The sequence below is a fragment of the Acomys minous genome, assembly GCF_964271855.1.
Source record: "Acomys minous genome assembly, chromosome: 12".
NCBI lineage: Eukaryota > Metazoa > Chordata > Mammalia > Rodentia > Muridae > Acomys > Acomys minous.
This window is the reverse complement of record NC_140493.1, coordinates 23,286,070-23,296,084: the sequence shown is the minus strand read 5'-3', so window position 1 is coordinate 23,296,084 and position 10,015 is coordinate 23,286,070. Positions and strand designations below refer to the sequence as shown.

General features: G+C 50.3%; 1 protein-coding gene across 1 annotated transcript in view; it reads right to left on the bottom strand.

Annotated features, from left to right (window-relative positions):
• The window catches only part of LGALS2 (galectin 2), a 346,473-nt gene that overhangs the window by 256,536 nt on the left and 79,922 nt on the right, over nucleotides 1-10,015 (bottom strand). The window lies entirely within an intron of this gene.

Sequence of the window (10,015 nt, the reverse complement as noted above, 5' to 3'; positions counted from 1 at the left end):
CGGTGGTTAGGATCCTGGCCATCCAGGTGGGCTCTGACATCCAGTGACAGGGATCCTGACAAGAGGCGTAGATGTTGGAGTTCCCCAGCCATGTGCTTGCTCCTGGGGCCCCAGGAAGCTGGAAGACACAGGAGGCTTCCTCCTGTGAGAGAGCTGACCACCACCCCGGCTTTGGGCTTTTGGCTTCCAGAACGGTGTGATTTCTGCTCTAACCCTCCAAGTGTGTTATGACTTGGTACAGCATCCCTGAGGACATGGTAGAACCTAGTGAGAAGTCCTTTGTTCCCAAGGAAAACTAGCCAGGTACTGCTAGGCACACGGAGGAGGTCCAGGTGTGGAAAAACCAAATCCTATCTTGAGCTTAAACTTCATGGTGGATAGGGGATAAGTTACGCTCACTGTGGAGGATGGTGATATGAGGTATCACAAGGGTAGTGTGACCCAGGTATGGTAACTCAGATCTGTAATCCTCACACTTGGGAGGCTGACGGTAGAAGATTGATGGGAGTTCAAGGCCACCTTGGGAATTGGGGAGTGTGTTTTGGACAAGATGAGGGAACACAGTGATGGAGGTCATTTTGAGCAGAATCCTAAAGGCAGGTATTAGATAGCTGAGGCAGAGGAAACAAAGGCACCGAGGCCAGAGCACATTAGATGCTCGGGGAGTAGAGCAGGAAAGCCAGTTGGTGCAGATATGTTGGGTGGGAGGCTAGATAGAGACTGTGTGGGGTCTGTGGGTGGTGGGGGGGGGCACCCTGGATGAGGCTGGAAGCCATTCTCCACCAGAGAGTTAATAGACCTCTTTGCCAAATAGACCTCCGAAGCCAAAGGGTGGAGTTCAGATATGAACCCAGGTCAGCCCAGTTTAAAGACTGTCTTGTCCTGAGACACAGCCCCACTTCCCAAAGGAAAAAGCAAAAGCATTCTCTCCCTTAATGTGGAAAACATCCAAGCACTTGTAAAACCCTTGGGAATTTTCCAGGCATTTCATCTGTGATCTTGTAGGAGCCCAAAGAGTGGAGTCAGGATCTGCCAAGCTTCCAGCTCCCATCTTCCTGCCTAGTCCTAGCTCCCTGGCCGGGGAGGGTGCCGTGTGCTGATTCCTAGATGCCTTCTGCTGTCCTAACAGCAGCCCTAGCACTGGGCAAGGGTAACGCCCTGGGCTAGTTTTTCCCCCAGTTGCTTTTAAAATTCAGTGTTTAGGGTTGAGGATGGTGGCATCAGCTTTTAATCATAGCACTTGGGAGGCCCAGTCAAAAATTCAATTTTTAAAAGTTTTAAATTGCCAGGCAGCGGTGGCACACACCTCTAATCCCAGCACTTGGGAGGCTGAGGCAGATGAATCTCTCTGAGTTTTAGGCCAGCCTGGTCTACAGAGCAAGTTCCAGAACAACCAGGGCTACACAGAGAAACTGTCTCAAAAAACAAGAACAAAAAAGTTTAAAATTACATTTCTTTGGCAGTTTGTGGGAGGCCTACTGTATGGGTCCTCGGGTTGAACTGAGGGTTTCAGACAAGTGACAAGTACTTTTTACATTGTCCCTAGGCTCAGAGTGACAGCCAGGACTACACAGAGAAACCTTGTCTTGCAAACCACAAAAGTGAACACAGTCCCTGGGCTAATACTGGAGTTGCAGGTTTCTCTTTTTCCTTTTTCACGCTGTATCAGGGGCCTGGAGGGATGGCTGAGTGGTTAAGGGCGAGTACTGCTCTTACAGAAGATCTGGGTTCAGTTCCCCACATCCAGTGGCTCAAAACTTCCTCTAAGTCTAGTTCCAGGGGATTCCTGGCCACCTGCAGGCATATGTTGCATATAAACTAAGACAGCCTTGTGTTATGCAGAAATAAAAATAATACACCTTGGTGCATGCCTTTAATCTCAGCGAGGCCGAGGCCGGTGGATCTCTGTGAGTTCGAGGCCAGCCTGATCTACAAAGTGAATCCAGGACACCCAGAGCTACACAGAGAAACCCTGTCTGAAACAAGAAAGAAAGAAAAGAAAACAAACAAACAAAAATTGCATCTTAGGGGTTTTTCCAGATCAGTAGTAGGCTGCCTGACATAGCTCCCTGGTCCCCAGCTTGCCTTACCCCAGGATCACACAGACCCAGTGTGTGTGAGTGTCTGGCTCCAGATCATCTCCCAGCGCAGTGGCCGTGCTTGTAGCCAGCAGCCCTTGTGTGAGGCAGGCACAGCTGAACTCTGCCTGGCACCGTGAGGAATGCAGTGAGTTGAGCAGCTGCCCCCAACATGCAGGGGCTTGGTTCTGCCTTGCCCGGAGCAGAGCGCCCTGCCTCAGAATCCTTCCATACATGGCCAGAGCCAGCGTTTTTGTTATCAGGGAATGAGAGTTCTGGGTGGAGCTGGGTTACCAGAAGTTTCTAAAATAGTAAGAGAAGGCAACCGCATAGCAGAGTGTGGTGGTGGCTAGACTCGGGTTTAAGCCCTGCCTGTCACTCACTAGCTGTGTGACTAGAGCCCAAGTCACTGCTCAGTGCTACAGTTTCTCATCTATAAAACGGGAAAGGCACCTGCCTCAGGATTGTGCAGATGAATAAATGATATAAAGTTCTTAGAACTTTATAACATCCAAACACCACCTACGGGCTTTTCCAAAGACCAAATGGAGGGCCAGGGTTTGAGCTCTCAGTGGCAAAACACATGAGGGGATTCTGGGTTCTATTTCCCGCACCAGAGGAAGGGCCAGCATCAAGGCCAGTTCACAGAGAGGCTGAGGTGCTCTCTGGAACAGCCTAGCAGCAGGCACAGTAGTACTCAGGGAAGTCAGGTGTGGCAGGTGACAGGATTTGGCTACCAGCGCTGCCAGGTGGCAAAAGCCATTTCCTGACTCATGCAGTGGGGTGATGATGGAGCTGGTGAGGGGCTGGTGCTGAGGCAGGGGAGAAGTGCAGGCATGTGCAGATGGTGAAGGAGCCTGTGTGAGCCTGGCAAGGGGCCTAGGCCATAACAAGGCTCAGCGAAAGAGCCAATAGCTGGGGTTAGAATCCTGACCTCTTGTCGCACGCCTTTAGTCCCAGCACTTGGGAGGCAGAGGCAGGCGGATCACTGTGAGTTCAAGACCAGCCTGGTCTACAAAACAAGTCAAAGCTACACACAAAAACAAAAACAAAAGGAATCTGAACTCTAGACCCCCAAGCTAGAGCTGCCTCTTCAGCACGCTAGAGAGACTTCTCAACAGCCTCTGAAGGCCTTGGGAGCACTGTCCTCACTCTTTCTCCGCTTTTCTGTCCTCACTCTCTTCCTCTTATGCATTAGACTGGGAACCTGAAACCCTCAAAAATGGGCCTGTCCTTCTTGGACCCTAGGGTGACTCCAGATACCAGCCCTGCCATTCTTCAGTTGTGACATTTACGATCTGCAACACCTGAAAAAGACGTTTCTTGGTAGCAGTGGCCCAGGCAGTGAACCTGTCTTGTTGACTGTGCAGCCGATAAATTCAAGAGGAATATATGAATACTAATTAACACCCCAAAACAAACCGAACCAACAAAATGCCAAGCGTGGTGGTGTAGCCTTGAATCCCAGCACTCGGGAGGCCAGCCGGGTCTACAAAGAGAGGTTCCAGGACAGCCAGGGCTGTTACACAGAGAAACCTTATCTTGAAAAACCAAAAGAAAAAAGAAAAAACCAAACCAACAAACAAAGAATTAACTCACCAATATCAGTCTAAGCGGCAGTGTATGCTTAAGGCCTGTACAGAGTGTGGAAGTGAACAAGAGCAATGGCGCCGTGGATTGTGGGAAGCATTCAGGGAAGCCAGGGCTGCCTAGCTGGTTTGTCAGCGACTGCTCATTTCCACCCAGCCTGCCCTGCAGATAGGACAAGAGCTGGCCTCCCGGGATGGTCAGAGTTTCCAGGAAGTGGCTGCGATGGAGGCAGCGAACCCTCGAATGTCAAGGTCAAAACCTGACCAGCCATTTCCTGAGGTTTTCCGGAAGGAGGTGGGGAAGGGAAACAGTAGTAATGCAGGCTCTGTGAAGCCAGGCTGTTGCTTATTTCTGGCCCCACCCCACCCCTAGCCAGGCTCTTCCCTCCTGCATCCACCATCCAACCTCCACGTCTGGGGCCGGTGAATCCTGAGAGCTGGTTCCTCCTCTGATGAGAGCTGAGGACTCTAGGGACCGCCAGGGTTCCCATCCCGATGCTGCCCTTCAAAGGAGGAGAGTTCTGCGTTCACTTTGCGGAGCCTCTGCTCTCTCTACCCAGTCAGTCAAATGGAGCCTCTACCTCCCCATCCCTTGGCCTTTCTATTAGCACCTAACCAAGGGAGGTAACCTAGCTGTGTGCGCCTTCATATCCCTCCTGTTAACTGGTGTCCTGGGTCACCCACCTTAACCCCCGGATCTTGGACAGAAAAGCGCCACTTTTTGTTTGTGACAGGAAGAACTTCTGGCTCTGTCCTGTGCAGAGGCAGGCAACTGCAAAGCAAACAAACCTTTTCCTGCGGGTGACAGCCCTTTCCTTGTCACTTAGTTCTCAGAGAGGCCATCTTCCTGTGTCAGGAAGGCCCAGGAGCCATTTCCGCTCTGCCTGCTTTGACTTACAGAGGGACAGGTTATATATATTGAGAGGGAGAGGGCTCCCCTGAACAGCTGGAGCATTGCCAGGGAACTTGCTATGCGGACAGCTCTAAGGCGAGTGTTTTAACTCATCCTCCTCCAGGTAACTTTCTGCTGAGTCCATCTCTTGGAGTTGGAGAGATGGCTTAGTTGTTAAGAGCACTGACTGCTCTTCTAGACGACCCAGGTTCAATTCCTAGCACCCACAAGGCAGCTCACAACTGTCTGTGACTCCAGTTCCAGGGGATCCAACACCCTCATAAACATACACGCAGGCAGAATACCAATGCATGTAAAAAATAAAGAGAAATCATTTAAGAATTTGTTAAAAAGCCAGGCATGGTGGCGCATGCCTTTAATCCCAGCACTTGGAAGGCAGAGACAGGTGGATCTCTGTGAGTTTGAGGCCAGCCTGGTCTACAAAGCGAGTGCAGGACAGCCAAGGCTACACAGAGAAGCCTTGTAAAGAGTCCATCTCTTAGGACCCTGCTGGCAGAAAAGATAAATATTGCCATACTGTTGAGAGATGAGAGGCTCCCAGAAGGCCTCTGTTGAAGGTTTCGGGACTGTCAGTCCAGGCTTGGCCTTTGACCTCTTAAGGCAGGGCCTCCGTGTAACTGGAGCATCTCAGGGTGGCTCTTGTTCACCAGCGTTCTGGAAGCTAACTGTGAATGGTGACAAGCAGATATGCAATAGGGACTTGGACTCAGTGCCTGCTATGATTTACCAGGAATACATTTTGTTTTTGTTTTTGTTTTTCAAGACAAGGTTTCTCTATGTAACCCTGGCTATCTTGGAACTCTCTCTGTAGACCAGGCTGGCCTTGAACTCAGAGATCTGCCTGCCTCTGCCTCCCGAGTGCTGGGATTAAAGGCCTGCGCCACCACTATCCAACTTTAACAAAATTCATTATGACATTTTCGTAGTTGTGTGTAAAGTATCTTGATCATGGTCACCCATTACCCTCTCTTGTCCCCGCTTCAACTGCTGCTCACCTTCCCAGCCCCCAGCTCTTCTGTTTTGTGTGTGTGTCTGTAACCCACTGAGCTTGATTAGGGTTATTTACAGGAGCTTGTGTACGGGGTTACTTCCCAGAACACGGGCCTCTCACCAGTGGCTACACCTCTGAAAACTATCAGTAACTCCCCAGGGAGGGGTAGGGCCCCCATCCATGATGAAACACTGACGGGCCCAAACCTGTGAAGTCTTGTGGGTAATCACAGCTCCTGTGAGTTCATGAGCTTAACGGCCATGCCACACACAGAAGAGAGCTTTCTACAGTATGCCATCCGGCCTGCCAGCTCTTAGGCTGTTTCTGCCCTCTCTTCTGTGATGTTGCTGGAAAGAGTGATGCAGATTTAAGATTGACCGTTGAAGGGTCATTTTTTTCCCTCAGCACTTTGACCAGCTTTGAATTTCTTCAGTAAACTGCTGCCTGCTGGGGATAGGGGTGAGAAGCTGTCTGACTAAAGCTAAAAACCAATCTATGGACATAAAGATAGCTACTTAGAAGGCAGTTTGGCAGGTACATCATATCCGTTGAGTAGTAACGGCTTCTGCACCAGGGCCTGTGGCCATCCCAGCCAGGATTTTGAACAGGATTACAGCACCAGGCACGATTCCCTTCTATGGAGCAGGCCTCAAATCCAGTCAGAAAGCAGTTACTTACCCCGTAGCAGTTAGGCCACTAATATGTCAGTAGACATGTCATGCCTAGCCCGGGATATGTCTCGGTGGTGAAGAAAACTCTTGTAAGGTCCAAAAGATCAAAGCTGAGTCCTGACTGCATCTGATGACAGGTCTCTGACCCCAGAGTCCTTACAAAGTATGGTAATGCATGCTTGTGACAAAACCAAACACAATGTCTGGACTATAGTTGGTGCCCTATAATATTTAGCTGCTTGTATGATTTAGTATCGCAGGCCAGTGGGCAAACACCCACACCAGTGTGGGTGACCATAGGGTTGACAATAGTCTCTTTTTGTTTGTTTGTTTGTTTGTTTGTTTTTCGAGACAAGGTTTCTTGGTGTAGCCTTGGCTGTCCTAGACTTGCTTTGTAGACCAGGCTGGCTTCGAACTCACAGTGATCTGCCTCCCTTTGCCTCCCGAGTGCTAGGATTAAAGGCGTGTGCCACCATGCCTGGCTGACAATAGTCTCTTGCAGATGTGAAAAGACCCTCAAGTACTTTGCCCATTTTTTCTCATCGTGTCCCTCATCATCCTTGAGTGACAGTTGTAACCGCTTACAGATCTGTCTTCCACACCAGCTGTCAGCTCCCCCAGGGTAGGCATGTGGAAAGCCTCAACATGAGCACCCCTTTGGGGCCTTCTCATTCTGAGGAGGGTAAGTCCTGTGAGAAGACCTGAAGGCCTGGCTTCAGTCTGAGCCTGTCAGGGATGGCTTCAAGGAGGAGGTGGCATCTGGGCCAGGTCTCAGAGACCAGATACATAGGAGAGAGCAGCAATAGGCACCGCAGGATGGTCAAAAGCAGAGAGACAGCCTGAGGCCTCAACAGCAGTGTGCTGTATAGGAGAGGGGGTTGGGCTCCCATTATAAGCACCTGTGTGCCCCTGAGCAAATCTCTTGTCCCATCCCTTTGCTTAATTAGGGTGTTGGCCTACTGGATCTTTTTGGTTTTTTGAGACAGGGTCTCTCTGTGTAGCCATCCTGGACTCACTTTGTAGACCAGGCTGGCCTCAAACTCATAGCAATCTGCCTGCCTCTGCCTCCCAAGTGCTAGGATTAAAGGCCACCATGCCTGGCTGGCCTACTGGGTCTTTCAGTAGATTCTTTGACCCAGGGCAATGCCAGATGACAGTCAGCATGCGCAGCAACAGGTATCACAGGGTCCTCTTTTCTCCTCAGAGCTTACTTCAAGGGTGGCTCTATCTGGCCAGTCCCAGGAAGATTTTCTAGACTGTAGTAGGTAGGGACCAGATGGTCTGGAAGGCCAGGCCTATCTGGGCTGTCAGGGCTTCCCGAGGGGCAGGCTGGCAAGTGTCCTAGCAAGACCTGGGCCCAAGAGGACAGTGAAGAGGGAGAAAACTGCCACCCTGGCACTGAGCACCCACGTGCCTGCTGCTGGCCCCAGCCCTGCTCCTGGGGCTCTACAGGGCTCCCATTGTTCAGTGCTTTGCCAGGCTGACCCCCAGAGAGCGGCTCCGAGCCCAGGGCCTGGGCAGGGCCTCCTTCTCAGGGACAGCTTGGGTGAAAAACCGAGGCTCATACCAGAAGAAGCTTTGGAACTTGGAGAATCCCAGGCTAAGAACCCTGGCATCTGAGGGTCAGGGCCTCTTAGAAAATGCAGTACAGACTCGGCCATAGGTGGTCCGGCACCATTCTGTCAAGCCCAGAGGGCTGTCTGTCTGTGTCTCTGCCTGTGTTTCTCTTTCTGTCTGTCTGTCTGTCTGTCTGTCTGTCTCTTATAAAATTGTACTTGCTCTGCCCTGAGTTACCCAGACTTTCCATCTTCCCAGCAGCTTGCCTAAGGCCCTGGGCGGGTGAGTGGGGAAATTTATACTACCTTGTCTGGGGCCTAGGCATTGGGAGTGTGTCTTAGTAGTATAGAGATGGGTGGAGTGAGGTCCTGGGTTGAGTCCTCAGCACCGCAATAACAACAACAATAATAATAGCAACTATGTAAAAAATGTCCGACTTCCTCCCAGTGACATTTGAGAACAGTGTTATATTGATGACAAAAAGATTAAAATGACATTTCTGTGTGTATATGTGTGGTGTGTCCACGTGGGTTTGTGCAAATGCTCCTTCACGTGGGTGCAGGGCCAGAGGTCGGTGCTGGGTGTCTTCCTTGGTTAACTATCTTATTTTTTGTTGTTGTTCTGGTCACTCATTTGCTTTGTGTGTGGAAGGGGTGCACATGCTGCAGCACAGGTGTGGAAGTCAGGACGACTCAGGAGAATCAGTTCTCTCCTTCCACCACGTGGGTCTTAGGAAGTGAACTCAGGCCATCCGGCTTGGTAGCTAGTGCCTTTGTCCACCGTGTCTTCTCACTGGCTCCTCCTTATTTATTTGAGGCAAGGTCCCTACATAGCGCTGGCCCTCCTGAAACTCAGAGACCCTCTTGCCTCTGCCTCCTCAGTGCTGGGATTAAAGGCCTGCACCACTACGCCCGATTTGTGACATCTTTTTAAACCACTGTGTGCTTTTGTATCATCCAGTGGAACACCACTCGGGGTGTTTCCAGAGCTTGGCTTTAGTGAGCAGTGAATGTCACCGCATGTTCATCCTGGACCTCCTTGGGTACCACCTCTGGAAGTCAATCCTAGAAACAGGCCTGCTGTCTCCTAGGTGGGACAGATGCCCTTCCCTTTTACACATGCTAATGTTGAGCTTTAGGCAGATGACATTTCACCAAGGTCTTCCAGAAAGTCACAGCCAAGCGAGCAGTTGATACGTGACTATGCTAGCCAGGTACCTGTTACAACACCCAGGAGCATCCACCTTTGGCTTTCAGACAGAGGAACCATGGTCCTCTGAACAGCTGCATTATTATGTGGCCAGGATCAGAGACCAGAGGTGTAACCACATGGCTATGTCTGCCCTTGCTTCTGAGTAATGACATGGAGACCTATTATATTTATTATAAGCTTACGGCACTATAGCTGGACAGATACTTAGCTATCCTAACCCGACAATACTGGCATGTGGCCTGTTACCTAACATCTTAGTCTTAGTGTCCCTCTGGCACCTGCTTCTTCATCCGTGTCCCAGTGGTGACCCTCCCCCTCTTTGCCTCTCTATCCCCACACACACACCCGAGACCCTCTCACTGGGCTTAGAAGTCCTACCTTTTCCTCTCCTGACCAGCCATTGTTTTGTTGTTGTTTTTTGTTTTATAGAGACAGGGTTTCTCTGTACACAGCCTTGGCTGTCCTGGACTTGCTTTGTAGACCAGGCTGGCCTTGAACTCACAGCGATCTTCCAGCCTTTGCCTCCCAATGTTGGGAATGCTGGGATTATAGGCACAGGCCACTAGTGCCTGGCAGGCTGTTCAGCTCTTCTTTGACCAATCAGAAGGAGATGGAGAATAATGTTTACAGAATACTAAGACGAGAGAGATTCATAATAATAACAGTACCAAAGTCCAGCCTGAACCAGATCTCAGCATTTGAATGATACAGAAACATCACTCCAACACAGAGGTTCCTGGATGGCAATGATGCTTTTGGTTTGTTAATTTGCTGTTGTTGTTCTGAGACAAGGACTCATTGTGTAACTCTGGCCTGGAACTCACAGAGAACTGCCTGCCTCTCCTCCCAAGTGCTGGGATTAAAGGCTGCAATAATATTCTTTGCCTTTAAGTCCTCTCTAAATCCTTCCATGTGGTTCTGTTTTTGTGTTTGTTTTTTGTTTTTGGGTGGTAGTGGTGGTGGTGATGAGGTACCAGGATTGAGCCTAAGGCCTTGTGATTGTT